Source organism: Choloepus didactylus, chromosome 19, assembly GCF_015220235.1.
Source record: "Choloepus didactylus isolate mChoDid1 chromosome 19, mChoDid1.pri, whole genome shotgun sequence".
NCBI lineage: Eukaryota > Metazoa > Chordata > Mammalia > Pilosa > Megalonychidae > Choloepus > Choloepus didactylus.
In genome coordinates, this window is record NC_051325.1 from 43,359,329 (window position 1) to 43,386,388 (window position 27,060).

Genomic DNA, 27,060 nt, shown 5'->3' on the forward strand with positions numbered 1-27,060 from the left:
ATATTAATTGCCAGTATAAAACAATGCAGATAAGAAGATGAAAGTAAAATCATCTGTATTACCCTTACCCAGAAATAACTACTATGAAACATACTCTTTTTTCCCAATTTAGTTTTACTGAGATACATTCACATACGCTACAATCATCCACAGTGTACACTTGTTCACAGTACCATCATATAGTTGTGCATTCATCACCCAAATCAGTTTTGAACACTTTCATTTCTCCAAAAAAAAAAAAATACAAATAAGAATAAAAATACAAGTAAAGAAGAATACACAAAACATCCCATCCATCCATTCCCCCTATTATTCATTTAATTTTTGTTCCCATCTTTCTACTCATCTGTTTATACACTGGATAAAGGGAGTGTGAGCCACAAGGTTTTCACAATCATACAGTCACACTGTGCAAGCTATATAGTTATATAATTGTCTCCAATGCATTGCAGTTCAACAGTTTCAGGTATTTCCTTATACTATTCTGATACACTAAGAACTAAAAAGGGATATCTCTGTAACGCATAAGAATAACCTCCACAATGACCTCTCAATGCCATTTGAAATCTCTCAGCCACTGAAACTTTATTTTGGTTTCTTTCTCTTCCCCCTTTTGGTCAAGAAGACCTTCTCAATCCCATGATTCTGGGTCCAGGTTCATCCCTGGGAGTTATATCCCAGGTTGCCAGTGAGATTTACACCCCTGGGAGTCATGTCCCATGTAGGAGGGAGGATCACAAACATATTTTTAAGCCATTATATATTCTACGTAATCAATTTAGTGTGTGTGTGTGGGGAGGGGGGTGTGGAATTCCATTTGAATTTTGATTGAAATTCCTTTGAATTTACAGTTTGCCTTGGAGATTACCTTTTTTCTCCCCTCCGGAAAGCTGATACATGTTTCTGTTATCCTCCCCCCACCAGTGGAGATGCTTGTAAGGTGGAAAAGACCTGAGCGCTTTTGAAGGCAAGATCCAGGTTGAGGGAACCTTGCAGATGCAGGAGAAAGGCTCTCTCCAAAGCAGGCTTTACTTGATAAGTGCTTGCCCAAGGGTCACTTCTGTCCTCTCCTCTGAAGGTCAGGAACCAGCTGTACCCTCTGAGGTATCCTGGGACACTGTGTAGTGTGATGGAGGCAGGGAAGTCTGCCGATTATTAGCAGGAACTTTCATGATTAGTAAGATTATAAGGTGTGGTGGAACAATGTGAGTCCTTTATGTTGATGAACTGGTAAATGTTTAACAAAAAAACCAAGCTCTGACTTGTAGCATTTACCCACTTCCATGCTGTAAAAACTCCCACCATGGCCAGTTTGAAGCTACCAGTATGACACCACTGAATGAGGAATTGGGAAGAGATGTGCAGTAGCATACATTATATAGTATGCCCCATGCAATAGATACAATAGATGTAAATAACGTCAAAAAGCATAGGCAATAGGAAAATGTAATAAAGTAGTCAGGAAATGATGGCTTTTGAGTATTTATTACCTTTTACAAACATAATTTATTTAAAAGTTTATGTAGTTTATTTTTTAATCATAGCTATATTTAACAACTGGCTTGCAAAACACCTGCCAATTTAATACTTAGCTCTCACAAGCTTGTATGAGCTGGCTCTGGTGCACCACTGGTTATAAAGATCTTGATTTCAATTTCAGCTTGACCACTTACTAGCTGTGTGACTTGGGAAAGATTTGTAACATTTCATATATAATATAGGAGATATGACATATGGTATATGATATATATAAGGCAGGATATATTATATATAATATATAGCAAATTATATAATATACCATACACCGTACATCACACATCTCACAAATACAATATGCATATGTATAAATAAATATACAACATGTAGTCATATGTTATAATTTATATATGTAATATACAGTTAATAATAATAATATTATTACATTGGGATATTGAGACCATTAGAAGTAATAGATAGGAAGTACCATCAGAGTAGGGCACAGCACCTGTTGCTCACCACCGGTGAGAGATGGTGGTGGCAGCAGTAATAGTAGAAGGTGTATAACTACCAGTACTAGTAGTGGCTATCTCTTAGTGGTAATGATTGTGTGCTCCAAAGTCTAGCTGCAAACTGTTTCCACCACTTGCTGACTCTCAGGTCTTTGGCAAATTATTTAATCTACCTGAGTTTGAGTTCCTTCAGCTCCAAGAAGGGTATAATAAGAACATACATCTCATAGGTTTGTTCTGAGGATTCAATTACTGAATGCTTGTAAAGCATTTAACACAGTGACTGACACTTAGCAAGCTCTAAATAATGACAGTAGTGAGAGTGGAAGTGGACGGCAGTGGTGGTTGTCATGTAGTGGGATTCCAGGTCCTTCACTTACTAGCTGTGTGAACTTGGGCAAGCCAATGAACCTTTCTGAGCCCCAGTTTCATTATCTGAAATGGAGAATTACAGCATCCAAATTGTAGGGTGTTAAAAGAATTGAATAAGATAATAGTGTGCAATCAATTTTAGCTATTATTATGATGATTCTCATAATCTTGGTCTATATTATGGTGATGCTGGAGCACAATGTCCATCTGGGAGCCCCTTACAGTGGACCTCTGGGTCAACCCTCAGGTGCTCTGTCTGCCTGTCCCCTGCCTTAAGACTCAGGACCACTCTCACAGTTTGCCTGCAGTAGCAATAACAGGCTATCGAAAAGCTGGTCTTGAAACCAGATCACCCCATCCCTTCCAAGGAGCAAATCCTGAACTGTGTTTGTTGACAAGACTGCAAGTACTAAAGGATTTTCAGCCTGGATGTGAAGCTCCTACACATGTGGCTTGGTAGTCATGTGGCCAAGAATATCACGTGATTGTGTGATCATGTGGTCTTTTGTTCAAGGGCCTGGTGATAATGCAGTCCATTACTCAGAAGGACTGATATTCATGGGGTTCTGGGGATCACGTGGCCTGTCAATCCAGACTTGAAATGGGCCCCCCGTGTCTTAATAAAGGAGTGAGTTTTCCAAAAGATGGGCTGAGGATGACAAAGGCATTCAGGCAAGAAAGTTTCAGAGCTGCACTGTATAATAAGGTAGCCTCTAGCCACATGTGACCATTAAGCACTTGAAAGGTGGCTAGTCCATGTTGAGGTGGGCTGTAAATGCAAAATACACACTGGACTTTGAAGGCTCAGGTTGAAAAAAAGAAGGTCCAAAAGCATTATATCTTGAAACGACACCATTTTGTACATATTGGGTTAAATTAAAATATATTATTAAAATTAATTTCACCTGTTTCTTTTTACATTTTTAAAGCAACTAGAAAATTTAAAATGACATATGTGTCTTGTATTATATTTCCATTGGATGATACCTTCTAGAGACTTCAGGCAGGGAGGTAGTAATCATCATCAGTTCCAGAAGTGACTGGGGTCTTCCAGGGGGCCAGGATGAGGCTGCAGACTCTAGGGAAGGAGGCTGTTGAGATCAAGGTTGGACTCTGATTGCTGGAGGCAGAGAAGGGTACTCAGCTACAGGGCCCCAAGCAGTCGGAAGTCCCCGTCACCTCCCCACTTCTCTCCATCCCCATCATCTCTTGACTGGAGGACTCTAACAGCCTTCTAACTGGTCTCCCTGCTTCCACTTTTACTCTCTAAAGGATCCATTTTCCTGCCATTCCTAACAGCAAGAGCCCCAGTTTACCTCCTCCTACTCTGTTCTTTACTTTCATCCCATTTATCACACTTGGACATTCACGTGCTTCCTTATGCGATCTTTCAGTCCACTAGGCTGTAAGTGCCGCATGGGTGGGCCCATGAAGTGTTGAATCCCCAGCACCTAGCACAGAGTCTGTCTCAGAGAGGGCACTTAGTAAATATTTGTTGAAAATGGAATAAAGAATAAATGAATGAAGGTCCGTTATGTGAACAGGGCACAAGTTGAATGATGATTGATGGAGAAGAACTGAGGGTGTTTGTTGGGGTGGGAGAGGGAAGCAGAAAGACCTAGAGGCTAGGGGAGCAGGCAGAGCACCTCGTCTCAGGGTGTGACTTTGAGGCTCTTCACAGGAAGCCACTCAAGTTGTGATGGCTCTGGGAGGTGCCACCGACCCTCAGCGTCTCCACCAGGGCTTGATGAAGCACCTTCTGTGGCAGGTCTCGTAATTAACTGTGGCCATGCAGTGTGTTCGTGCAGATGTAAATCATCCGACAGATACTTTGGGGCTTATCTACTAATGAAAACTCCTTGGCATTTCTGTAAGCATATTATAGTCAATTACAATTAATTCAGTTTGCATCGACTGCCTTTTTCCTTATGCAAAGATTGTGCAAATCGAGTGTGTGAGCTGAGGGCTTCGAGGCTTGTAAATCCATAATGGTTAGCTTTCAGGTATGGTGAGGAAAGAATAAAACCGAAGGCTGTTTGAAATTTAAATCAGAGCAAGACTGGTCAATAGAAGCAGGCTTGCTGCATACTGGGTGGTTGGGTGGGGCACTTTCCCCACTATCCAAGGTTAGAGGGTCACCCTCTAGCTCCTCTTCCTTGCAACTTCTCCTTGGGGTTCTGCCACCGTGTCCTGGCTGCAGTCCCTGCAAGTCCCAAGGGATCTGATTTCCCATCTGAGGACTCATAGCCATGTGACCCATGAGGATATATCATCGCTCTTGATGAGTGATGAGGTTTTCTCTGTTTCCTTCCCACAGCTCTAAGAACAAAGTTGGGAAAACAGCAGGTGCCGAATAAATTTTTTTTAAATTTCAATTTCTGAGCCAGATACCATTTGTTGAATATTAACACAATGTCAAGAATTTCGCTTAGTGCTTTATGCGTGATTTCTAAGTGTGCATGTGTGCATTACAAAAGCCTGTAAGTATGTATTCCCACTTCAAAGATTTTACAGATGATACTCAGAGAGATTAAATGACCAATCTGAGACATATTACTAAGAAATTTTGATTCAACTCTAGGTTTTTAATCACCATCTTATATTGTCACTTAGATGGCTGAATCCTATAGGAAGTGATACTCAAGATTTATTGGTCTTGTCATCAGACACATCTGCAGCTGATGCCTGAAGAAGAGAGGGTTGCTCTGTCTGTACCATTTTCCCCTTTTCTGTAAAGAAAACTGTCTTAGTTTGCCCAGCTGCTATGACAAAGACCACACAATGGGTTGGCTTAAATAATGGGAATTTATTGTCTCATGGTTTGGGAGGCTGGAAGTCCATAATCAAAGCATCAGTAAGGCCATGCTTTCTCCAGGAATCTGCAGGTCTGGTTTTGGAACTTCGGGGTTCCTTGGCTTGCATCTGTGCCTCCTGTCACATGGCGCTCTCTCTCTCTCCTTGTGACATCTCTGCTCTTCCGGTTTTGCTTGTGCCCGAATGACCTCTCCTAATAAAGCCTCCAGTAATATGAATTATGGCCCACCCTGATTCAGCTGGCCGTACCTTAACTAAAAATATTTTCAAAATGTCCTAATTACAAATGTTGAGTGGAGTGAGATTAAAAACATGATTTTGTTCGGGTTCATAATTCAACCTGCCACAGAAGCTGTGGGGCTTCCTCTGAAATCAGGGGTGGTTGCTGGTTGGGTTTTGCTAGCAGAGAGGTGACATCCTGTGACGCTCTAGCCACGAATAGGTGCAGGGTCCTCTTCTGGAGGTGCCTCTCCCTCTGCAAGGCGACACCTAGCTCAGACATGCAGAGGGAACTGAGTCACAGTGGGGTGTAGATGCAGCAGATTTTCTTTTCAAATCTCCTTGTTCTTAACACTTCAGTGCATGCCAGCCCAACTTCCCATGGCCAGCACCTTCATTTCTTTATCTGAAGGTTTTCTCTGGCCATCAGGGTCCATTTGGCCCACCTATGTGGCAGGCCAGGTGATCCAGGGGATTACCATCCCCCCAGGAGTGGCCCTTAACCCATGCGTGCTGGACTTTGGTGTATAAATACCCAGATCCCCTGCCTCTCAGGAGAGCTAAGTCTGGGGTCTGTGTTCTACTCTGGCTCCCAGAGTTCCCCAGCAGAATTACACTCCAGTTGCCCACAGTGGTGGATAACTTGATTGATAACACACCCTTTATTTGCTGCTTTCCCTCCCCTGTCTCATTTCTCCACTCCCTTATTGGTGAGTCCAAAATAGAAGAATTGAGTTTGAATCGTTATCTTAGATCTGCTTCTGGGGAAACCAAAGTAGAACAGCCATTAATTTGGGGTATAAGTCTGTTGCAAAAAAAGTTTCATTGCATATTTTTAATTGTACAAGTAACACATGGATATATTCTCATGGTAAAAAAAAAATCAAACTTGACAGATATTGTTAAGGTCCCTCATGTTCCTCCTTCCTAACATTGTGCCTGCCCAGAAATGACCGTTGTTAATCATCTGGTGTTTCTCCTTCCAGACGTTTCCCATATATTCTCTCTCTCTCTCTCTCTCTCTCTCACACACACACATGCTCACTCATATGAATATAATCCACTTTACATATGACCTGCAGTGTACTTTTTTACTCCACGTGATGTTTTGGAGGTCTTTCCATGTGAGCACACATAGCTTTCAAATACTGCATTCCATATATATACTTATCAGAACTGCACACCTTACACTGTATGGATATAGCTTAGTTTATTTAACTACTATCCTATTGTTCCCAGTTCTGTGATGGCTTCACCTTTGGGAGACTCTTCCTCTGAGCAGGGATTGTCCTCCCTAGGGTCAATTTCCCCCAGACTAAGGGCTCTGCTTTCTAAAGTACTTCTTTGTGAATCTTGAACCAGCTGCAACGGTGGTTATAAAATGAAGATAAGAAAACCAGATAGAATTGCGGGGAATTCCAGATAATGTAATATGACTCCTCCAAGTCCCTAGAGAACTAGAAGCAGACCCTGAAGACATGGACTGGATGAGATGCTGGAGAGGAAGAAGGGGAGGGGAGGAGCAGGGGCGAAAGGGCCAAGGAAGAGCTGACTTTTTTGGTCTCAGACTCTTGAGGCTCCCTTTACTAATCTATCATTAGACCACAGAGAAATTGATCCCTCCTGCTCCATCCAGATGTTGCTTTCTTGAGTTCTGGTCTTGGCCCCATGGTTCTTACCACATCAAGGAGGGGAAGAGTAATAAAAAAATATCTTTTGCTTTAGTAGGATTGAAATCTCCTCTGTTGCATTCTTCTGCACCACCTCAGTCATGGAGTCTGGTCTGGGAAGCATAAATTATTAGACTGAACCATATGAAAGTGACAATTTTGTAGGTCAAAATGGTCAAATACCTTTAATTTCATGTGTTTCAACTGAATATTTGGGGGAATATTTCAAATGTGTCTTCTAAGTGATAGGGTTGAGATGGCCATTTAGGGACTTTGTCTTTGATCTTCAAAATGCCAGAATAGGAACTTGGATGCTAATCTAACAAGTGTGGGTTGAAGTTTGAGGTTAAGTTGTTGAGAGGTAGAGGTGGAATAGAGTTGACAAACACATGACAGAGATGTTGCGGTTCTCCAATCCCTCTCCCAAGACAGCAATCACTGATCTATTAAAGTGCTAATTCTTGCTGAGCCCACAAGGGAACTCAGAATCCTTCACAATAGAGTTCTTTAAACAGCCCCTACCTGTTGATCAGAGCCAGCACTAATGATGGATTCTAGTGCCATGTGTGGAGTGTCGGTCGTGGTTTGATGAAACATCGATTTAAGGTGATATTTAGTTTGGTTCACTATTATGGTCAGTTTTGAGTTTATTTTTGGTTTTAGGATGCTTTTAGAGTCAAGGAAAACTCTTGATTCTTATTAAAGTCAAAAATAATTTTAAGTTGTTAATGCTCTATTTAGGCTAAGAGAATGGGGTTGATTTGATTTAGTTTATGTTAACTTACAGTAGGGTTAGGCTGGTTCAGAATTGAGGTTCAGGCTTGTGTTTTGTGCAATCTGGTGGTCAGGGTTGTGTTCAGAATTAGATTGGGTGGGTTATGAGAATGCAGACTCAGCCGTGGCAGCTGCCACAGTTTTAACTCTCTGTGGTGTCTAAAGTGCAGCATTAGTTCACAAACTATGAACTAGGGTAACTTGCAAAATAGTGGTAAAGGAATGTGTAGTTAAATATAATTGATAGGGAAAAAAGAATAATAAAAAATACTTCATTAATTCCAAACAAGATAAGAAAGGAGAGATAAAGGAATATAGGGTAGATGGGAAAATTGATGACAAATACTACAATGGTAGATTTAAACCCAAACATACCAGTAATTTTATCAAACATGTGTGGCCTAAATTCTGCAATTAAAAGGCATTTTCTTTTTTAAATAAAAACGTATCGCTTACAAGATACTTGCTTTAAATGTAAGAATCCCCAAAATTTGAAAGTGAAAGGATGCAATAACTAACCTAATGATAGCTGGGTTAGTTGTTCTTATACTAGACAAAGTCTACTTTAAGAAAAGAAGTATTGCCAGAGATAAAGACAAACATTTCCTAATGATGAAAGTTTCAATCCACCAGGAAAATGTAACAATTCTAAATTCATATCTACCTAAAAAACAGTTCCAAAATATATCAAATAGATAAATCCAGAGTGAGTGACTGTTATATACCTTTCTTAGAGCTGAGAGAACACATAAAAAATAATCAGTAAACATAAAAAAGACCTGGTTTATACACTTGACCTAATTTACATAAACTAACCTAATTTACCTAACTGATTAAACCTAACTGACAATTAGTATATACATGGAATACTTTCTAATGTGGCAACATGGAATATTTGGTAAAATTGACCACACTTTGGGACATAATTCAGGTTTCACCAAATTTAAAGCATTGAAACTATTCAGCATATTTTGTCTGACCAGAATGGACTTGTGCTACATATCAGTAACAAAAAGATAATTAGGAAATCTTCAAATATTTGGAAATTAAATAACCTATGAATCAAGAATAAATCACAGTGAAAATTAGATAATATTTTGAAATGAATGATAATGAAAATATGACATACAAAACCTTTTGAAATGCAGCTAAAGTTGTGGTAGAGTGGAATTTATAGTCCTATCTCCATATGTGAGAAAAGAAGAAAAGCTAGAAATTAATGATTAAGTATTCATCTCAGGAAGTTAGAAAAAGTGCAAAGCAGATAAATAAAGAAGATAATAAAGAACAGAAAATAAAAAACTAGAAAACAAATGAGAGAAAATTAAAAACAAACACTGAATCTCTGAAAGGCAAATGAAATAAATCTCTAGCATGATCAGTCAGACAAGAATTAAAGAAGGCATAAATCACAGTATCATAATGGAAATATGTATTGGTATAGATCATACAGATCTAGAGGAAATAATGTATATCTTTATCCTAATATATTTAAAAATTAGACAAATTATGAAAATTCCAAGAAATATATTATTTAACAAAATTGACTTAAGCAGAAAGAATATCCTATGTTAATAAATATTTTTAAACTGTAATTTAAAATCCTCCCAGAAAAGAAAAAAAAAAAAAAAAATGAAACAACTGCAGGCCCTTCACCATTGAATTAAAAAAAAAACACAAAAACATTTACAGAAGAAATAGTATAAATATTATACCACTTTTCAAAGAAATAGAAATAAAAAAATAGGGAATACTAGGAAGTTAACAAGTTCATGGCACCAAAATCTGACAACGACATTTCACAAAAGGGAAATTATAGGCTAATATAGATGGAAAAAATCCTAAACAGAATATTAGCAACCACATCAAGTGGTATGGAACGGTGGATAATATACCTAGATAAAGCTGGATTTATTTATTTTGGAATGCTAGGTTGGTTTAACATTTAAAAACAGTTATATTATTTACCATATTAATGAAATAAAAACACAATAAGAGACGTGATTGCTTCAATAGATTGAGTAAAAGTATTTGAAAAATTTAGCACATAGTCATTTTAGAAACTCTTAGCAATTTATAAATAGAAGTGGATTTCCTAAATCTTATAAATAATATCTGCAATATCCTACAGCAAACATCAAATGATATTTAATGGTGATGCATTGAAAGATTTCTCCCTGAAATTGACAATGAACTGGACAATCACCACTATTGCCATTTTTACTTAGAATTGCACTGGAGATCCTATCCAATGCAATAAATCAAGTAAAAGAAACAAAAGGGGTAAATATTGGATAAAGATAAATAAAACTCATTATTTGTATATGACGTAATTGTAGATGTAGAAAACTCAATAAATGAAAATTAATCAGTGAATTTCGCCTGACCATTGATAACAAGTCAATTTAAAAATCAATTACATTTGCATATGCTACCAACAATTAGAATATGAAAAATATTAAAGTGCTGTAGTTGACAATAGCATCAAATCTCTCAAATACCTAGGAATAAATAAAAAGCTGTACATGCACAGGAAACCATACAACATTTTTAAGTAAAATTGAAGACGCAAATCAATGGAAGGATATAACACGTTCACAGATTGGAAGATTTCATACTATAAAGATGTCAAATCTCTTCAAATCATCTTTGGGTTCAATGCACTCCCATTCAAAATCTCAACAGATTTGCTGTGTATGCATGTGTGCACGTAGAAATGACAAACTGATTCTAATATTTATAGAGAAATATAAAGGCTACAGAATTGCCAAGATAATTTTGAAGAAAAGCAAATTTGGAGGCCTCACACTCTCAATATCAAGATTTATTTTAAAACCATGCTAATTAAGACAGTGTGGTATTGGCACAGGACAAAATACATATAGAGCAAATAGAGAGTCCAGAAATAGATGCAAACATATATGGCCACTTGATTTTTGACAATGGTGACACTGTTTTGCAGTGCAGAAAGGATGCCCCTTCAAAAACTGAATTGGGTCTATCAGATATTCAAATGGGAAAAAATGAATCTGGAGCCATCTCACACATCATACACAAAAATCAATTCTGGATGGATTATAGTTCTAAATGTGAACTGTAAAAGCAATATAACATCACAAAGATATATTTGAGAATGTTTTCATGACCTTGGGAAAGGATGATATTTCTTAAAAAAGACATGACACTAATCATAAAAGGAAGTATTATGAAATTGGTCACTAAAATTAAGAGTTTTTGTTTATCAAAATATACTGTCAAGAGTGAATATGCAAGCAACAGCCTGGAAGATATTTAAAATGCACATATTCAACAAGAGAATCTTCCTCAGAATATATAAAGTGCTTCTACAAATCAATAAGAAAAAGACAACCCAATAGAAAAATGGGCATGAGACTCAAACAGGTCTTTCACAAAAGAAGATATCCAAGTAGCCAATAAGCATATAAAAAGACATTTAATCTCATTACTCAACCAGTGAAATGCAAATTGAAATCACAAAAAGATACATACCCACTCCTATCAGAATGGCTAAAATGACAGGCAATACCAAGTGTTGGTAAAGATGTGGGCTATTTTGAATTTACACTCTTGCTGTACGAACTGACTTGGATGAACCTCTCTATCATAATGCTGAATGAAAGAAGGCAGACACAAAGGAATATAGACTGTGATTTCTTTCGCATAAAGTTTTCAAGCAGGCAAAGTAAATTAGTGGTGGAAGATGTAAAAATGGTGGTTCTTGTTAGGGGGGCTGAGAGGAGGCTCTAGAAGTCTTCAGGAGTGCTGACTATAAACTGTTTCTTGATGAGGGTAGTAATTACATGGGTTTATTGCATGATCTGTGCACATTTCTATATGCGTATTATTCTTTAACTGCTAATTTAAAAGAAAATCGCAACTAAACTAAAATAAAAAGGAAAGTTTTGGGAAGGGAACTGCCCCAGCCTTCTGAGGCTGAGGTCCTTGCCAGGTAAGTGGAACCCAGGGACGTTAGACTGTGTCTGGGGAGAGGCAGGTCTCATCCCCAGACCTGGTGTTAATACTTACTCCATAATAAAACAGCTCATTTGACTCTTTTATAAGATTTGAATGTAACACCCTTGGATGATTAAGAAGACCCTACTGCTTGGATTGCCAATGCAACAAGATTATTTGGGTGTGTGAAAAAGGGAAAAGGAGGTGGGAAAGCAGAGAAATCTTCCTGTTGATCTAGAGCAATGCTTCTTAGACTTCAGCGTGTAGCACGATCACATGGAGGGTTTGTTAAAACACAAATTGCTGAGCCCCATCCCCAGAGGTTCTGATTCAGTACATCTGGGGTGGGGACCAAGAAGTTGCATTTCCACAAATTCCTACGTGGGGCTGCTGCTGCTAGTCCAGGCCCCACACTTTGGGGACAATCACTGATCCGGAGTGCCAGATGATGAAGCCCTGATTCTTTGCAGGGTTGGCAAGGTTTTGCTATTGGTGGTGGGATGGTGGAAACTGGGAAATATTTAAGAGACATCCACCTATGAAGTCCAAATTTCATTGTTCACACCGGGTTCTCCTCAAGACTCTCCCGAAGAACTGGAGTTTGTAAATTAATACATATGAGTTGTAATAAAGACGTTCAATCACACTATGTCAATGCCTTTTTCTCCCACATGGCAAATCGGTATGAGCAGAGGAGACTTTCTTAAGTGGATACCTCCCCATCCATGATATCGTTAGGAGTTTGGCATTTAGGATAGCTCAGCTTCTAATCCCAGGACCATTTGTGCAGGTGACATAGTCTGTCTCTGGTGATGGTTGGTACCCATAATAAAGTGAATGTGACCTGATTTTTATTTCAGTAGGAAACCTGACTTTGTACTTGGCACCAGCACCAGTGGTGGGAGCAGGGGGTGAGGTGGAAATAGACAGGGGATAAACAGGAAGCAAATACAGCTGCCTGCCTTCCTGCCATGGGGTTTACTTTATAGTACTTCAGGTGTCTCAGGAAGATCAGCTGAGTCTGTTACATTTTCCATCTATTAATGTCTCTTGCTTTGCACATGTATTTCACAGGCTTAGAGTAATTTGCAGGACCCTGCTCCAACCACAGGACTTCCCATCCTGTAGCTGGAGAGTCTTCTGTTCAAAAGGACCTGAAGATTTCCAAGTGTCAGACGTTCAGCAGCGCTCGTCTCTCCTCTCTTGGGATTGACTTGCCATGAGCCATCTCTAACTAAAGGCCAGCCATAGTGGCCTGGACACAGCCGTATCTTTGGCATCTCAGTGCTCCCATGTCTGTTTACTTTGGGCAGTGTCGTCAACTCAAGAATTGCTTGAGTTTCCAGGTTCATCCACAGTCACCAGTAGGTTCCCCTTTCCCACAGACCTGCTGTCTGTTTGTCCCATCAGTCCATCAATCCAGGTCATCCGCCTTGGAGGCTGATAGCAGAAATGGTGTCCTGCCTGTATCCTCAGCCTTTCATTGTGTTCTACTCCAACTGCCAGTATCTGCATCTGTGCCTAAGGGCTTTTCCTCCCAGAATGATGAAATGCTGCTGCCTGTTTGTACAGAAGGCCAGATGTTCCAGTGAATTAACATCCCCAGAAGAGCCCCCAATCCAAGACTCTCAGGCATTGGTATTTAAATGCCCCAGCTCCCTTGCTCCTGGGGTGGGATAATTATGAGATGTGTGTTTTGCACTATTTCCCAGAATTTCCCTGTGGTAGTTGGCTTAAAAACACATCCTCACACACCATACATTCCCTGTGGTGTAAACATACAATGGAATATTGAGTGACTATGAGAAGGAATGAAGTTGTGAGGTAGGCAACAAGATGAATGCACCTTGATGCCACTATGTTGAGTGAAATAAACCAGAAATTAAAAACAAACATTATAATGCCTCACTAATATGGATTAATTATAATGTACAAACTCTAAAAATTGAATCTGAAAGCATAGGTTATCAGGGGAAGGTAAAGACTCCTAGATTGCAAGCTCTCACAGCAGTTATATCTATTCCTGAGTTGTAATGGCTATTTCTAAATTCTGAGATGCTGAGCTCTTGTATATAACCTAGTTGGGCCCTGGAACTTTGGTACCTGAGACTCAGAGCCAGAGTTTGGCAGCTATGAATGTCAGCATTACCCCATACAGCAAATGCTAAAGAGGCTGAAAAAGAGATCAGACTTCAGTTAGAGACATGAACAAAATGGACTTGGTTAGGACTAAGGCAAAGCAGACTAAAAGGTAAAGGATGATATTGACGGTGTTTAAAACTTCAACTTCTGTGTGAGACCAAAGGAAGAGATGTTTATTCTGTGCAAAATCTATATTTTCTGTAGCACACTTTATAATTTAATTTGTATGGTCAGTTTATTCAAGCACCATGATTACATGGAACTTTGAAAAGGGAGTGAGATCTGGTTGATTTGTACAGGTTGGTGTGAAGCCCAAGTACATCTGAGAGTAATTTGAGCAGAGAATAAAAATGTGTTTGCAAAATCCCCTTGAGAGACTGGGAATAATGTGGAAATATTAAACTTCCCTACCTGGGGAACTACTTATATTCTCACAAGCATTGGGGACTACCAATTTAGAAGGCTGAACCACTGAATAAAAATGTACTTGCAAAATCCCCTTGAGGGACTGGGGAAAAATGTTGAAATATTAAATTTCCCCTCCTGGGGAATTACTGATATTCTCTCAAGCATTGGGGACTACAAATTTAATAGGTCAAGCCCTTGATCTTGGGGCTTGCCATTATGAAGCTTGTTACTGCAAAGGAGAGGCTAAGCCTACTTATAATTGTGTCTGAGAGTCACCCCCAGAGAACCTCTTTTGTTGCTCAGATGTGGCTTCTCTCTCTAAGCCAACTCTGCAGGTAAATTCATTGCCCTCCCCCATACGTAGGACATGACTCCCAGGGGTATAAATCTCCCTGGAAACCTGGGACATGACTCCTGGGGATGAACCGGGACTGGCATCATGGGATTGAGAAAGCATTCTTGACCAAAAGGGGAAGAGAAAGGAAACAAAATAAAGTTTCAGTGGCTGAGAGATTTCAAACAGAGTCGAGAGGATATTCTGGGGGTTATTCTTATACATTATAGAGATATCCCTTTTTAGTTTTCAGTATATTGGAATAGCTAGAAGGAAATACCCAAAACTGTTGAGCTGCAACCCAGTAGCCTTGATTCTTGAAGACTATTGTGTAACTATGTAGCTTATACTGTATAACTGTGTGATTGTGAAAACCTTGTGGCTCACACTCCCTTTATCCAGTGTATGAACATATGAGTAGAAAAATGGGGACAAAAAGTTAATGAATTATAGAGAGGGATGGGGGGAGTGGTATGGGATGTTTTGGTGTTCTTTTTTACTTTAATTTTTATTCTTATTCTTAATTTTTGGTGGTAATGAAAAGGTTCCAAAAGTTACTTGATGATGAATGCCCAACTATTTAACGTTACTGTGAACAATTGATTGTACACTTCGGATGATTGTATGGTACGTGAAAATATTTCAATAAAATTGAATCAAAAAATTGTTCCATTTTTAATAAAATTTTAATCTCCCCACGGGGGAAGAAAAACCACATCCTTTACTGACTTCTTTCTCTTCCCTCCCCTCCCTTCCCCTTCCCTCTATCACTTCCTCACTTCCTTCCTAGTTATCCTTGCATTTTCCAAATAAACTATTTGCACTCAAATCCTTATCTCAAAGTCTACTTCTGGGGGAATCCAAACTAAGTCAAGTTGCAGTGGATATTTAGAGTTTTGGTCTTGCTAACATCCTTATTTCCTACAGCGATTTCTTCCTTCCAACGATGAGATCCTCACAGGGCTGCCAAAGACAGCATCCGGTGTGCTGGCCACAGGGGTGGTGGCGTGACTCAGGCTGGCTGGTTTATTTCCCTGGCTTCACTGGGCATGCCACCCAAGCTGGCTCAGTTGGGATCCTTATCTGGGATTTTTACATTTGCAGCTGGAGGAAGGCCTTGCTTTTTGAATTGTGAAGCCAGAGGAAGGCGAACAGGCTCTGTCATGGGATAATGAAGCTATAGTTGGGAGGAGGGGTGAAGAGAGACTCCTCTGATATGAAGCACTCAGGTTTAGTTTTTGAGGTATAGAAAACTCCCTGGTTTCCTGAAGTTCTTTCTTTTTAACCTGTGAGCTACTTCTGCTCTATTCAATAGATTTTCTGTTCTCTAAACTCGTTTAGTTAGGTTTCTGTCACTTGCATTGGAAAGCATCCTAATGTGACTGATATTATAGGGATATGTTACCCTTCCAGCTATTATGCATTCCACTGATATTCAGTGAGTGCCTACCATTTGTCAGGCATTGTGCTAGACTCAGGATATAAATGGGGAGTGAAGCAGATATGGTACTTGAAGTCTAGAGAAAGAAACAGACTATAATCACATAAAAATGTGCAATTTCAAAATTGCAATAAGTGCTCTTAAGGACCCAAATGAAGTACATGATGAAGTAGTTAAGTGACCCACTTGGATGTAGTGGTTGGGGAGGGTCCCAGTGAGTAAGTGATTTTGGACCTGAGGCCTGAAGGATGAGAAAGGGTCAACCAAGTGAGGAGTGGTCCAGACAGCAGGAATAAGAATGTGCAAAGACTTTGAGACAGGAGAGAACTTAGGATGTTCTGCAAATGGATGGAAAGCTTGCAGGGGAAGAGGGAACAATGGTACATGATTAAGCTGGAGAGGCAGGTAGGGACCAGATTCTCCATGACCTTGTAGGGTGCCTAGGTGCACGTGTGCATGTCCTCATGTGTTTGCATGTATGTGAGTGTCCACAGCCAGTGCATACCTCTTTCTGCTTGTATTTTTGTTCATGTGATAGTACATTAGTGAATGGTATGCATCTGCATTTTCAATATGTGTGCATTCCTGTGACTGTGTTGCTGTGCATGTATGTTTGTGTCTATATAAGGGCCTTTGTATTGATGTTTTCAAATATAATGGTTTGTACTTGTTTATAGATATGTATTCATGTGTTTTTATCTGGGTCTGTATCTAATTACTTATGAGTGTGTTTGTGAAAATATATGGTTGAATGTGTCATTGTGTGTGAAAACATGAGCACTGGTGTGTCTATTTGGGTGTGAATACTTAGCATTGTGTCATTGTCTGTGTGAATTTGTAGGTGCCTGTGTTTGTTGTGTGTGTATGTGATTGTGGGTGCCTGTCTGTGTCTCTGGATATGAAGCTCTGGAAATAGTCTTGCCCTCAACCTGACCACAAAGACTTGGAATTTTTATAGCTCACATTTGCCGTCAAGATGCAAACTTTATTTGCAGTTATATTTATGGCTGGTTTTATTTTCAATTTTCCTGGCTTATTTAACCTGAATTCTAAATAATTTACTTTACATGAATGCGCGAATGTGTTTAATTCTCTTGGTTTCAGTAAGTCACCTTTGGTTAGGCCAGAATCATTACTCCTGCTTTGTTCTTTAGAGATGAGCTTCAGACCTGGGGCAGAGTGCTTTCCTTGGGCAGCTTTCTTTCTCATTTAATACCATAGCTGTAAGATGATCCAGCAACTCGTGTGTCAGCGGATCAAACTCAGTAAGACCCATCCCTGAGCCCTGTGGATGTTCTCACAGACTGCTGTCAGAGTAATGGTGATGGCAATTCCCCGGGAAAGAAAGTGAACAGCTGGAGCCTGGGATGTTAGGTCCGCAGAGAGCAAGTGGGCCTGGTTCTCCCAGGGGCCTTTCTTTCACCCCCCTGTTCCTGGGAACGTGCTGAAAAAGATTCTTGCATAGCTGTGGGACTCACAGTCTCTGGCATGCCTCTTCTCTGTGCTGCATTTCATGTTTGGTGCCCTATTTGTTCTTCCAGCTCCAATTGTCAGGTGTGATGAGGCCTTTTAGAGATTGTCTCTTCTAGTCTGCTCTACTAACACTTTTCTCATAAGTGGTCATCCGCCTCCTCCTTCAACACACCTGAGTTAGGGTGATGATGTTCATGGACCCAATTAATGGCCTCCTGTATTCATGGCCTTTGCATTTTAACTTTATTGTCCTCCACTCTGTGTCTGGGCTTGGCCACATGGCTTTCTTTGGTCCATAAGATGTCAGCAAATTTGATGCAACAGAAGTGTGGAAAAGCACTCATGAGTTTCTACTGCTCTCTCTTGCTTTTCTGTGATGAACCTAAGAATAAGTCAATGCTAGCCTGCTAGGGGACAAGAGACCACATGGAACAGAGCTGTGTTGTACCAACCAAGGCCATCTTAGATTAACCAACCTGCAGAAAACCTACAGGCTAAGCACAGACACATGGTGTGTGCCTAGCTGAGATTAGCCTAGACCAGCCCAGATCAGCAGACCCATCCAACCAACTCATAGACTCATGAGAAATAAATAAAGGTTATTGTTTTAAGCCACTCAGTTGAGAGATGGTTTGTTACACAGCTCTAGCTAACTGATACAACCTCCAAATGCAGGGTGCTTATTGTCTCTGAAGGAAGTCCATTTCATTGCTTGTCAACTCTAATTGTTATAGGATAGAGCTGGAACTTGCCTTGCAACACCTTCTGATTCTTCCCTCTGGGTGTTGGTAGAACAAACACATTCCTTCCTCCTAATAACCTTCAAGTATTTGATGACAATGATCATATCAGATGACTATAGTATCCTCCAACCTACATTTCCCACCTCCTCTTTTGTCCACCTCCAATCCATTCACCACACAGCAGCATAAGTGATCCTCTTTAAACAAACTGGATTATGTCATACCTTGCTAAAAACCCTTCCGTGGTTTCTTATTACACTTAGATTAAAATCCAAACTCCTTTCTATTGCCCTGTACCATTCAGTGCCTGTTCGTCTTTCAGCCCCATCCTGAACCTCTCTCTCCTTTTCTCACTATGCTGTCATCATATCAGGTTTCGTCATGTTTCTTGATGGTGCTAAGCTTTTTCTTACTCAATGTCCTTTACTCAATTCTATTCCCTCCTGCCTAGGAATGAATACATGCTGACATTACTAAGTCTTCCCTGGACCAAATATCAGCAGTATCTCCCCTTAATCTTCAGTTGATATGGATTTAAGGCATCTTGCTGTTCTGATTGCCAGCTCCAGTGTCTTATTGCCCCATTTTGAGTATGATGCTCAGAACTGAGCACCATTTTTTTTTTTTTTTTTTGCAGGACTACAATGGGGAGGCTCCGTTCTTATCTCTGGAAGAGGTCTACACACCTCAAGGGAGGGTAACCCGCCATGACAGGAAGGACTGGGCACATTTACTTATGTTTGGTGTTGGCTGGATGAGAAATGCCTGTGACACACGGACTATCTGGCTTCAACCTGGTCAATGGCACATGCCTCATAATCTCCATAGGAAGTTGATGTGTACACAGGCAGGAAGAGTCACCAAGGATTTGCCAATGGTTGTCCTTGAGCCTGGATCCAGAGGTCAGCTCTAATCTGGAGAGGAGTAGAAAAGGCTATTGTGTGCTCATCAGCATGGAGAGGACAAAGCCCTTCTCTACTCCATGTGAATCTCTTCTCTTAAGGTTTTATCCTGAAGTTAATATATCTTAGGTTGATAGCTAAATCCCAAAAGTCTTAGTAATAATGAGTAATTCATAATTATAGAACACATTCTCTGAAATAGGATCTTTCTAAGCACTTAACAGGCTTTATATAATTAAATCTCTAATATAACCTGTCAGGTAGAACCAGAATAGACCAGTTGTTTCCTAAATAGCTGCACATCAGAATCACCTGAGTTTACTAAGGAAAAACAAAAAAAAAAAAACAAGCAAAGCAAGAAAGTATTTATCTGGCTCTATCCAAGATCTGTTAAATCAAACTCTCGGGGTGTGGACAGATAATCTGTGTTTTAAAAATGGGTCCCTGGGTAATAAAGTAAAGACATGCATGAAAAATAAATAAATAAATAAACAAACAAATAAATAGCTTTTGTAAATAATAATGGACGAGCTTTGTTTCATTATAATTTATGTAGACATATTGGGGGTGGGGCTTTAGTTAACAATTTTAAAATATTAATGTATTCTAGTTGAACCTATAGATGGGATTTCATAAAACTCCAAATTCACTACTTAGCATGACACTTTAAGAAAAGCATGTCTACAAAGCATTTGTATTATTTTTTATAATTTCAAACCAAAGCTGATCATTTCATATGAATCTCCTAATAAAGGACCAAGAAAATTAACAACAACAACAACAACATTAAAATGGCCCCATGGATGCCCCTTATACAATCAAAGTGACAGCCCTCTGTGGGTTGGCATTTGGGCACTAACGAATTATGTAAGTATTTACTGTAATGTGGGTCACAAGATGATTATAGGCGGCATACAGAAAATGTAATTAAAAATTTTAAAAATTAAATTTTACTAATCATATATTCATTTTAATGTGCATTAGAGAAAGGTAGCATATACAATCTGTTTTTGTAGATGTTGTTTAGGAAAGGCTGAAGAAGCTATTTAAGTTTTTTAAAAAATGAGTTGATTTAGAGAAAATTAAGTAGTGAAACAAGTATACTGATCTGGTTAACATGTGAAGGCAGTAAATGAATGGCCAACGCTTAGGATGCTCTGATGAGAGATCCCTGAGTTTCCTCTAATTCATGATTTTTGGATCTATGCTGCTCTGCATGTGACTTTGGGTAAAGATGTAGCTTTGTACTTAAGTGTGTTTATATGGACACTTTACTAGTAGTTTTCAAACTTCAAGTAGCAGAAAACTATTTTCAAACCCTCCCCTGTAAACTTTCCAAGCCACTAGTTTATCTGTAGCTCCTGAAACCACACCTAGGATACATCTCAGCTCTTGCTTGTCTTGGACAAGGAAATGGGGGCAGGGGCCAGGGGCCAGGGGCCAGGAGGCATTTAAGTACCTTTGCCATTCAAAGTGCCCTTGATAATCAATCAGCTTTCTATAACCACAAGCACAAGTCTTGGAAGTTGAAACAAATGAAGATACTTTGTGGGGAGACAGGAATTGTGCTTGGGGTGTGAGTAAAGTGGGTCTAGACGTGTCTCTTCTCTTTCCAGTAGCACTCACCTCCCTTCCCTCCATCATCAGTCTTGCATTTCTAGCTTCACCTGTATCGGCTCTGAAATTTCTTCAAGTTCCTTAATCTCACTATGGTTTCATTTGTAAATTGAGATCATTATGGTGGCCAGCTCATAGGTTCATTGTGTGTATTAAATGAGATGTGTTTGTGACAGTCCCAACCCAGAGCCTTGGTGTATGGTAAGAGTTTGGTTAATCCTAGCTATCATGCTATTAATATCTCAGAAGTCATTTTAGCATCAAAGATAAATGCAAGCAAAATTTTCAATATCTGGTAAATATAATTTAAAACATGCAAAATATCATTGTCTATTTCATGTATTGTTTTGAGTGTTTTATTTTGGTGGAATATAAAATATCTATGAGTGTGGACCATTCAATTGGTTTAATAGTGTTCTTAGCTTCACTAATCTTATTTTTCTCACAAAGCATTAAGTTCTTCTATCATAAATACTCCGACCCCAGCAGGTTTTCAGGAAGCCAATCCCAGCACTTGGGGAAGGCTCCCTATCAAATTCATCACATTTATTTAGCACTTTGAAGTTCACAAAGCTCTCCCCCTACTTTATCTCATTTGAACAAGAGAAAATTCCTGTGAAATAGGCAGGGCAAACATTATCATTCCCATTATACAGATGATTAAACTGAATAAGCTTTAGAATCATCTCTATTGGAAGCAAAGTGAACTTACCAGAGGCAGAATACATTGAGAAAACTGAGAAGAAAATTGAAACAAAATAATGCTTTGCCTCAATTCCCTGAATCTTTCAGGTTAAATTGCCTTGTTTCATTTTACTGTTGCTAACTCGGCTTTGCTACTACAGACCTGACCTGGATCTGTCCAGGTTTTTATATAGAAGGATGACTTTAATGTATTTGCAGAATCTACATGCTCTACACTAACGGCCATCCAGCAAATGCAAATGTAGCAAATGGAAAATGCATTTCAGGTGCAGATCAGAAACTGTCCCAGCAAGAAAAATAACTGCAGTGATGGGGAGTTTGGCTGTCTAGATATCTGCTGGATGTCTCTTTGAATTAAAAACAGAGTGTTTGATGATTTCATGATTTTCCCCATCTGAAAATTTAATCTTCCATGGAGGGAAGGAAGTGATCTGGGTCACTGACTTGCTCAGCCAGATTCTGACCAACAAAAAGGAATTGTTTGGCTGAGTAGAAGTGATGGGAACCTTGGAAGAGGTGACAGAGTGAGGGTCTAAAAGCTGGACACAGTCAGAGATGACAGCAATGCAGTAATTTGGATTTGTGGTGTAAAGCTTACAGCAGCAGGGTGACAAGGGCAATTTTCCTGTGCAAATATTTCCAGAGATAGAGACCATGGCGAGGTAACCAGAGAAACCGATATGGTAAGCCAGGGAGCTTGCTGATGAACTGCTGTGCAAAAAAGGCCTCAGAAATACAGAAAGAAGGACCCAGGACCTAGGGGATAATTAAGGCTGTGTCATGGAGGATGAAGCTCAAAGGAGCTGGGGTTCAAAATACAAGAAAAGAGAGTAAGAGAGAAAAAAACAAATTTATCAAATTTATCTTTGGAGGAAGTTGATCTATGAAGGGATAGACTGATTTCATGGTGTTGAGGAAAAACTGTGGAGAGGACTTCAGCCTGAAAAATATGGAAGTGACTTTGATGAAGGGGAGAAGGAGAAGGAACTAGAAAGAGGACCTCACTTCTCTCCGTGGTCTCACTTTTCGTGGTCTCACTTTTCATTGTCTCCTTAGGTTCTGAGAGGACTTGGAAATGAGATCTTTGAACACTGCTAGTGAACATTGAGAGGATTCATGGAAAAAGGTGAAAGGGATAGAAAATTCAGAGATAGACAAGTGTCTTCCCAAATTTCAACAGAGGAGGAAGGTGGTTTCCACAAACCAGTAGATGATGAATTTGTTGTTGATCCAAAAAGAGATTCTGGAGTAGATTATTAAAGGAATTAATTTGTGAACACATGGAGGAGGAAAGAATGACCATGGGGCTCAGCAAGCATTCATTCAGAAGTCATAACGAGCTGATCTCCAGCCTTCCTTTTATACAGTCAAGACTCCAAGAGATGAAGGAAGGAACCTTGTTGCCAGGACCTTGGGGATCAGCCAGATACCTGAAAAAGTGTCACTTAAAACTGCTTTGGACAAGATGGCCAAATACGGATTAGAAGGCAAACAATACTATAATCATCCTCATCATAATTAGCATCTGTTGAGTGTTTTCTATACACCATAATGCCCTACAAATAGTTTGATGTTCTTTGAACAATCAAAGAGAAAATAGGCTGATGTGAACTGGGAGGGGGTCTGCAGGGGTGAGTCTCTAGATTGTGTCCTTGAACCTGTTCCAATGAGCACCTTCAGTTACCCCATGGAGGAAGAGACAGAGGACACATGAATGATATAAAGCTGGGAGGGAGAACAAACACCTGGATGACAGTCAGAATCGAGCAAAGCTCTTGACAGTCTGCAATGGTGGATTGAATCTATTATGACAGAAAGTACCAGGAATAAAAATTCAGCTAAAATATCCTCCTGTTCCAGTGTAGAATAGGGGAGATGGGCCTAAGTAGTTACTCAGATAAAAATGGTTGTGATTTCAGAAGATGGCCCACTTTGAGTCAAAAATGGGAGGTCCCCACGGTAAAAATTTTTAGTGACATTTCAGGCCATATTAATAAAAGCATGGTATCTGCAGTGTGGGAGGTGATGGTCCTACTCTGCTTGGCACTAATCTCTCCTTAGCTGGAGGTCTTTGTTTTCCAGAGCTTCTATCACAAATTCTACACAATGGGTTGGCTCACAGTTCTGAGGCTAGGAGGAGTCCAAAATCTAGATACTGGTAAAGCTTGCTTTCTCCTCAAAGACTGTAGTGTTCTGGTGCTGGCTGTAGGCGATCCTTGGGGTTCTTGGCTTTCCTGTCACATGGCACGTCCTCTCCTTTCTCTTCTGGGTTCCTGCTGACTTCCTGCTTCTGGTTCCTCCCTGTGACTTTCTCTTTATAAGGCCTCCAGTAACTTGGATTATGGCCAACCCTGTTTTAGTTTGGTCACAACTTAACTAAACATAATGTCTTTAAGTGGTCCTATTTATAATGGGTTTATACCCACAGGAATGCGGGTTCAGATTAAGAACATGCTACCCCCCCACCCTGCCCTGGGGTGCATAACTGAATCTACCATTCCAGAGTACTGTGTTTGGGTTTTAATATCATTATAGATAGGGATGGGGGTAACACTTATTCACTTCACTTCTCTGCTCTCAGTCCTTTAATGGTCTCCCATGACCCTTAGAAATCATATCCAAATTCTTTTCTATGGTCTGCAGGGCCCTTCTAAGTCTTCTTTCCTCCTCTCCCACCTTGTTCCCTACTACTTTACTCTTTAGTATTTTACTACCTCCCTACCTTACTCATTATCTTCTGTTGCTGATCTTCAAACAGGCTAAGCATATTCACATCTCAAAGTTTTTGCAGATATTATCTCCCCTACCTAAAAACACATCCCCCAGAAATTTCCTTGGCTTGCTCCTTCACATAATAAAGGTCTCTGCTTAATGTCACCTTCTCAAAAACAGTCTTTTTGAACCACTTTATCTAAAGAAAGACTCCATCTCATCTTTTCTGCTGTTTTATTTTTCACCAAGATGTGTAGTACTGGAATTATCCTACATATTTATGGATTTATTTGTTACTGTTTCATTCCCTCATTAGAATATAAGCTACAGAAGGGTGGGTACTTAACTGTTTTGGTCACGGCTTAGCACATTGCCTAGTGTAGTGAAGGCTCATAATAGGTGCTCAATAAAAAATTATTGAATGATGAATGAATGAATGAATGTCCAGTAGAATTCATATTTCATGGAACACATTTTAGCAAATATTGTGTGAGGTTTCTGCTCCTATCTACTCTGGACAGAGGTAAACAATAACAAAATAGGGAACAGCAAATTTTTTTCTGAATTTGTAGCCATTGTTCTTGATTATAGTTCCTGATCCCCTTTCTTCGATTATCCCTAACATGTTCCTCTTAGGAATTCCCTTCCACTTGGGCTTTAGAGGAAAGTCTTGGCTTCATCTTTGGGACACATGTGGGATGAAGGCTCTCACCCAATTTCTGTCACCTTCCTGCAGCTTTTCTGAGCTCTGGCATCTGGAGGGTCCACTGACCCCAGAGCTACTTCTCTCTATTCTGTAGAACTCCTCAGGGGTGTGTTCACTAGGTGGTGCTCCTTTGGAGAAGTGACAGATTACTGTCTATCCACCTTGCCTAAGTTATGATCTGAAGTCTTTCAGCTTTATGATACCAAGACATAGCTTAAATATATATTTGAAAAATACCACACTTTGCAGGAAGTGTGACTTTCTTGGCTGTGTGTATGTTTGCATGTGTGTGTGTGTGTGTGTGTGTGTGTGTGTGTGTGTGTGTGTGCATGTATGGGCCCCACAGCATTTAGCACAAAGCCTGGACTATAGCAAGAGTTGAGGTTATTTTGCTGGTTTTCAGGATATTTAGGGAAAGTTGTCTTGGTAAAATGTGACTAAAGTTTACCATGTCCTCCCAGGGAGATCCATTGAATTATTGGCCTTCTCTCCATTCACCAGCACCATCCATCCATCTGTCCATCCGTCCATCCATCCATCTGCCATCCATCCATCCATCCAAACATCCATCCATCCATCCATTCATCCATCCACTACCGCCATCCATCCATCCATCCATCCATTCATCCATCCACCATCCATCCATCCATCCATCCATCCATCCATTCCTTAACCAATATTTAATGAATGCCCTTATGTGCTTTCATGACCTGGAATCCACACATTCTTACCAATGACCTGTCTTCACATTTTTCTTTACACTGGCTTGGCAAGAAAGGAGCAATTCTTGAAGAATCTTATTGTGTTTTATTCTTTTTTCATTGAACACTGCTCAGAGAAGATGTGATTTAGAATTAAACAAAAGGTGGAATTGGACTTAGTAGTTACTAAGTATCTCATTTTCCAATCCTTTGGCCTCTACAAGCATCCATAGTCTTAATTTGGTTGGTCAACATTTTTTTGCCAATCACGAATAGTTAACTTCCATGGTTTTCTTAGCACCCACAGCACTGGAATTAGACAGATGAGTTAAAATCTTAGTTTTCTTATGTACTAATATGTGACCTTAGTCAAGTTACTTACTCTCTCTGTGTTTCCATTTCCTTATCTGTAAGAGATGGGAAGAATTATAAGACTTCCTCCAAAGGGGCATTAGGAAGATTGAAGGGAATGACACAAGGAAAGTGCCTGGCAAGGGTAAGTGTTAGGAATTGGTGCAGCTCTTGCCTTTTTGGAGCATATGAAATAATCTGGGCCTGATCATCTACAGATGGGAGAGAAAAAAAATCTTAAATATACCATCAGTTAACTTGTTCATGGTCCTTATTAGAAAGGTGTCCACATGAGCAGTGAGAGCTCTTTCTCCACCATCAAAATCACATGATTTTCTATTATTTTAAAAAATGTGTGTACACATGTGTGTGTGTGTGTATAGAAGAGGGGGCACTTTGAAGTAATAATAGCCAGGCATCTAAAACACAAGGACATGGGTAAGGAGAGGAAGGGAATTAGAGCAGGAAGATTTTGCTTCTTCCCCCGAAGGTGTTTTGGTGCCACACAGCAGGAACATGCTGGAAGCCAAGCCTCAAGGATTGGAAGGAATTCCCACCCTCTCAGAGATTCCTTCATCCCTCCCTTCCTTTTCTCGTTATTTCCTTCGTGATCGATGGATAACAATCTGGTGGCTGGCACGGGACTCCCTTCTAGAGACTCCGGCATGTGTATACGGAGCTCACAGACCATTTAGCATGGTGCACCCATCGCTGCTGTGTCGCTCCATCTGACCGAGGCCATCATCCCACGCTCAGTGCCCTCAGCCCTGCTGGATCTGCAACCTAGCCCCGAACATATCCTGTGAGCAAGAGGAACCATTACACATTTTACGCAGAAAAATGATTTCAAGAGATTAAACTGGAAAAAAAAATGAGATTGAAACTGGAGACAGATATGTCTTAATTTCAAATCTGGCTTCTTTCATGTCACAGATGTGAAGTCTTGGAGATGGCACTTAACCTTTCTCTCACTTTCCTTATCTTTAAAATGGGGGGAATAAAACCTATCTCAC